Below are 6,127 nucleotides of genomic sequence, written 5' to 3' on the forward strand. Positions count from 1 at the left end.
TGGTTAATGCGTGGAGGTGGCTATGTTAATGTGAGAGATTAGGCATGTTAATGGTGGAGGTGGCTCTGTTTAATGGTGAGAGATGAGCATGTTTAATGCGTGGAGGTGGCTTCTGTTAATGTGAGAGATGAATGTTAATGCGTGGAGGTGGCTATGTTAATGTGAGAGATTAGCATGTTAATGCGTGGAGGTGGCTCTGTTAATGTGAGAGATTAGCATGTTAATGCGTGGAGGTGGCTATGTTAATGTGAGAGATGCATGTTAATGCGTGGAGTGCTCTGTTAATGAGAGATTAGCATGTTAATGCGTGGAGGTGGCTATGTTAATGTGAGAGATTAGCATGTTAATGCGTGAGGTGGCTCTGTTAATGTGAGAGATTAGCATGTTAATGCGTGGAGGTGGCTCATTAATGTGAGAGATTAGCATGTTAATGCGTGGAGGTGGCTATGTTATGTGAGAGATGACATGTTAATGCGTGGAGGTGGCTCTGTTAATGTGAGAGAGCATGTTAATGCGTGGAGGTGGCTCTGTTAATGTGATAGAGATCATTTTAATGCTGGAGTGGCTCTGTTAATGTGAGAGATGAGCTGTAATGCGTGGAGGTGGCTCTGTTAATGTGAGAGATGAACATGTTAATGCGTGGAGGTGGCTCTGTTAATGTGAGAGATGAGCATGTTAATGCGTGAGGTGGCTCTGTTAATGTGAGAGATGAGCATGTTAATGCTGAGGTGGCTCTGTTAATGTGAGAGATGAGCATGTTAATGCGTGGAGGTGGCTCTGTTAATGTGAGAGATGAGCATGTTAATGCTGGAGGTGGCTATGTTAATGTGAGGATGAGCATGTTAATGCGTTGGAGGTGCTCTGTTAATGTGAGAGATTAGCATGTTAATGTTGGAGAGTGGCTGATGTGAGAGATGCGTGTTTAATGGTACTGTGAGTGAGATGAGCATGTTAATGCGTGGAGGTGGCTCTGTTAATGTGAGATTCGCATGTTAATGCGTGGAGGTGGCTCTGTTAATGTGAGAGATGAGCATGTTAATGCGTGGAGGTGGCTAGTTAATGTGAGAGATGAGCATGTTAATGCGTGGAGGTGGCTTGTTAATGTGAGAGATTAGCATGTTAATGCGTGGAGTGGCTATGTTAATGTGAGAGATGAGCATGTTAATGCGTGGAGGTGGCTATGTTAATGTGAGAGATGAGCATGTTAATGCGTGGAGGTGGCTATGTTAATGTGAGAGATGAGCATGTTAATGCGTGGAGGTGGCTATGTTAATGTGAGAGATGCATGTTAATGCGTGGAGGTGGCTATGTTAATGTGAGAGATGAGCATGTTAATGCGTGGAGGTGGCTATGTTAATGTGAGAGATGAGCATGTTAATGCGTGTGGGCTATGTTAATGTGAGAGATTAGCATGTTAATGCGTGGAGGTGGCTCTGTTAATGTGAGAGTTATCATGTTAATGCGTGGAGGTGGCTATGTTAATGTGAGAGATTAGCATGTTAATGCGTGGAGGTGGCTATGTTAATGTGAGAGATGAGCATGTTAATGCGTGGAGGTGGCTATTTAATGTGAGATGAGCATGTTAATGCGTGGAGGTGGCTCTGTTAATGTGAGAGATGAGCATGTTAATGCGTGGAGGTGGCTATGTAATGTGAGAGATGAGCATGTTATGCGTGGAGGTGGCTCTGTTAATGTGAGAGATTAGCATGTTAATGCGTGGAGGTGGCTATGTTAATGTGAGATGAGCATGTTAATGCGTGGAGGTGGCTATGTTAATGTGAGAGATAGCATGTTAATGCGTGGAGTGGCTATGTTAATGTGAGAGATTAGCATGTTAAGCGTGGAGGTGGCTCTGTTAATGTGAGAGATTAGCAGTTAATGCGTGGAGGTGGCTATGTTAATGTGAGAGATGAGCATGTTAATGCGTGGAGGTGGCTCTGTTAATGTGAGAGATAGCATGTTAATGCGTGGAGGTGGCTATGTTAATGTGAGAGATGAGCATGTTAATGCGTGGAGGTGGCTCTGTTGTGAGAGATGAGCATGTTAATGCGTGGAGGTGGCTCTGTTAATGTGAGAGATGAGCATGTTAATGCGTGGAGGTGGCTCTGTTAATGTGAGAGATGAGCATGTTAATGCGTGGAGGTGGCTCTGTTAATGTGAGAGATGAGCATGTTAATGCGTGGAGGTGGCTATGTTAATGTGAGAGATGAGCATGTTAATGCGTGGAGGTGGCTCTGTTAATGTGAGAGATGAGCATGTTAATGCGTGGAGGTGGCTCTGTTAATGTGAGAGATGAGCATGTTAATGCGTGGAGTGGCTCTGTTAATGTGAGAGATGAGCATGTAATGCGTGGAGGTGGCTCTGTTAATGTGAGAGATGAGCATGTTAATGCGTGGAGGTGGCTCTGTTAATGTGAAGATGACATGTTAATGCGTGGAGGTGGCTCTGTGTAATGTGAGAGATGAGCATGTTAATGCTGGAGGTGGCTCTGTTAATGTGAGAGATGAGCATGTTAATGCGTGAGGTGGCTCTGTTAATGTGAGAGATGCATGTTAATGCGGGAGGTGGCTCTGTTAATGTGAGAGATGAGCATGTTAATGCGTGGAGGTGGCTCTGTTAATGTGAGAGATGAGCATGTTAATGCGTGGAGGTGGCTATGTTAATGTGAGAGATTAGCATGTTAATGCGTGGAGTGGCTATGTTAATGTGAGAGATTAGCATGTGTAATGTGTGGAGGTGGCTATGTTAATGTGAGAGATGAGCATGTTAATGCGTGGAGGTGGCTCTGTTAATGTGAGAGATTAGCATGTTAATGCGTGGAGGTGGCTCTGTTAATGTGAGAGATGAGCATGTTAATGCGTGGAGGTGGCTATGTTAATGTGAGAGATGAGCATGTTAATGCGTGGAGGTGGCTCTGTTAATGTGAGAGATTAGCATGTTAATGCGTGGAGGTGGCTATGTTAATGTGAGAGATGAACATGTTAATGCGTGGAGGTGGCTATGTTAATGTGAGAGATGAGCATGTTAATGCGTGGAGGTGGCTATGTTAATGTGAGAGATTAGCATGTTAATGCGTGGAGGTGGCTATGTTAATGTGAGAGATGAGCATGTTAATGCGTGGAGGTGGCTATGTTAATGTGAGATGAGCATGTTAATGCGTGGAGGTGGCTAGTTAATGTGAGAGATGCATGTTAATGCGTGGAGGTGGCTATGTTAATGTGAGAGATTAGCATGTTAATGCGTGGAGGTGGCTATGTTAATGTGAGAGATGAGCATGTTAATGCGTGGAGGTGGCTATGTTAATGTGAGAGATGAGCATGTTAATGCGTGGAGGTGGCTATGTTAATGTGAGAGAGCATGTTAATGCGTGGAGGTGGCTATGTTAATGTGAGAGATTAGCATGTTAATGCGTGGAGGTGGCTATGTTAATGTGAGAGATGAGCATGTTAATGCGTGGAGGTGGCTATGTTAATGTGAGAGATTAGCATGTTAATGCGTGGAGGTGGCTATGTTAATGTGAGAGATTAGCATGTTAATGCGTGGAGGTGGCTATGTTAATGTGAGAGATGAGCATGTTAATGCGTGGAGGTGGCTATGTTAATGTGAGAGATGAGCATGTTAATGCGTGGAGGTGGCTCTGTTAATGTGAGAGATTAGCATGTTAATGCGTGGAGGTGGCTATGTTAATGTGAGAGATGAGCATGTTAATGCGTGGAGGTGGCTATGTTAATGTGAGAGATGAGCATGTTAATGCGTGGAGGTGGCTATGTTAATGTGAGAGATGAGCATGTTAATGCGTGGATGTGGCTCTGTTAATGTGAGAGATGAGCATGTTAATGCGTGGAGGTGGCTATGTTAATGTGAGAGATGAGCATGTTAATGCGTGGAGGTGGCTCTGTTAATGTGAGAGATTAGCATGTTAATGCGTGGAGGTGGCTATGTTAATGTGAGAGATTAGCATGTTAATGCGTGGAGGTGGCTCTGTTAATGTGAGAGATTAGCATGTTAATGCGTGGAGGTGGCTATGTTAATGTGAGAGATGAGCATGTTAATGCGTGGAGGTGGCTCTGTTAATGTGAGAGATGAGCATGTTAATGCGTGGAGGTGGCTCTGTTAATGTGAGAGATGCATGTTAATGCGTGGAGGTGGCTCTGTTAATGGAGAGATGAGCATGTTAATGCGTGGAGGTGGCTCTGTTAATGTGAGAGATAGCATGTTAATGCGTGGAGGTGGCTATGTTAATGTGAGAGATGAGCATGTTAATGCGTGGAGGTGGCTCTGTTAATGTGAGAGATGAGCATGTTAATGCGTGGAGGTGGCTCTGTTAATGTGAGAGATGAGCATGTTAATGCGTGGAGGTGGCTCTGTTAATGTGAGAGATGAGCATGTTAATGCGTGGAGGTGGCTATGTTAATGTGAGAGATGAGCATGTTAATGCGTGGAGGTGGCTATGTTAATGTGAAGATTAGCATGTTATGAGATGAGAGGTAATGCGTGGAGTGGCTGTTAATGTGAGAGATGAGCATGTTAATGCGTGGAGGTGGCTCTGTTAATGTGAGAGATGCATGTTAATGCGTGGAGGTGGCTCTGTTAATGTGAGAGATGAGCATGTTAATGCGTGGAGGTGGCTCTGTTAATGTGAGAGATGAGCATGTTAATGCGTGGAGGTGGCTCTGTTAATGTGAGAGATGCATGTTAATGCGTGGAGGTGGCTCTGTTAATGTGAGAGATGAGCATGTTAATGCGTGGAGGTGGCTCTGTTAATGTGAGAGATGAGCATGTTAATGCGTGGAGGTGGCTATGTTAATGTGAGAGATGAGCATGTTAATGCGTGGAGGTGGCTATGTTAATGTGAGAGATGAGCATGTTAATGCGTGGAGGTGGCTATGTTAATGTGAGAGATGAGCATGTTAATGCGTGGAGGTGGCTCTGTTAATGTGAGAGATGAGCATGTTAATGCGTGGAGGTGGCTCTGTTAATGTGAGAGATGAGCATGTTAATGCGTGGAGGTGGCTCTGTTAATGTGAGAGATGAGCATGTTAATGCGTGGAGGTGGCTATGTTAATGTGAAAGCATGATGAGATGGAGGTATGGTGGAGTGGCTGTTAATGTGAGAGATTAGCATGTTAATGCGTGGAGGTGGCTATGTTAATGTGAGAGATTAGCATGTTAATGCGTGGAGGTGGCTATGTTAATGTGAGAGATGAGCATGTTAATGCGTGGAGGTGGCTATGTTAATGTGAGAGATGAGCATGTTAATGCGTGGAGGTGGCTATGTTAATGTGAGAGATGAGCATGTTAATGCGTGGAGGTGGCTATGTTAATGTGAGAGAGCATGTTAATGCGTGGAGGTGGCTATGTTAATGTGAGAGAGCATGTTAATGCGTGGAGGTGGCTGTTAATGTGAGAGATTAGCATGTTAATGCGTGGAGGTGGCTATGTTAATGTGAGAGATGAGCATGTTAATGCGTGGAGGTGGCTATGTTAATGTGAGAGATGAGCATGTTAATGCGTGGAGGTGGCTATGTTAATGTGAGAGATGAGCATGTTAATGCGTGGAGGTGGCTCTGTTAATGTGAGAGATTAGCATGTTAATGCGTGGAGGTGGCTGTTAATGTGAGAGATGAGCATGTTAATGCGTGGAGGTGGCTATGTTAATGTGAGAGATGAGCATGTTAATGCGTGGAGTGGCTCTGTTAATGTGAGAGATGCATGTTAATGCGTGGAGGTGGCTATGTTAATGTGAGAGATGAGCATGTTAATGCGTGGAGGTGGCTATGTTAATGTGAGAGATGAGCATGTTAATGCGTGGAGGTGGCTCTGTTAATGTGAGAGATGCATGTTAATGCGTGGAGGTGGCTATGTTAATGTGAGAGATGAGCATGTTAATGCGTGGAGGTGGCTCTGTTAATGTGAGAGATGAGCATGTTAATGCGTGGAGGGGCTATGTTAATGTGAGAGATGAGCATGTTAATGCGTGGAGGTGGCTCTGTTAATGTGAGAGATGAGCATGTTAATGCGTGGAGGTGGCTGTTAATGTGAGAGATGAGCATGTTAATGCGTGGAGGTGGCTATGTTAATGTGAGAGATGAGCATGTTAATGCGTGGAGGTGGCTATGTTAATGTG

The sequence above is a fragment of the Lethenteron reissneri genome, chromosome 40 (assembly GCF_015708825.2).
Source record: "Lethenteron reissneri isolate LAM-NWPU_2019-01 chromosome 40, ASM1570882v1, whole genome shotgun sequence".
Taxonomy (NCBI): domain Eukaryota; kingdom Metazoa; phylum Chordata; class Hyperoartia; order Petromyzontiformes; family Petromyzontidae; genus Lethenteron; species Lethenteron reissneri.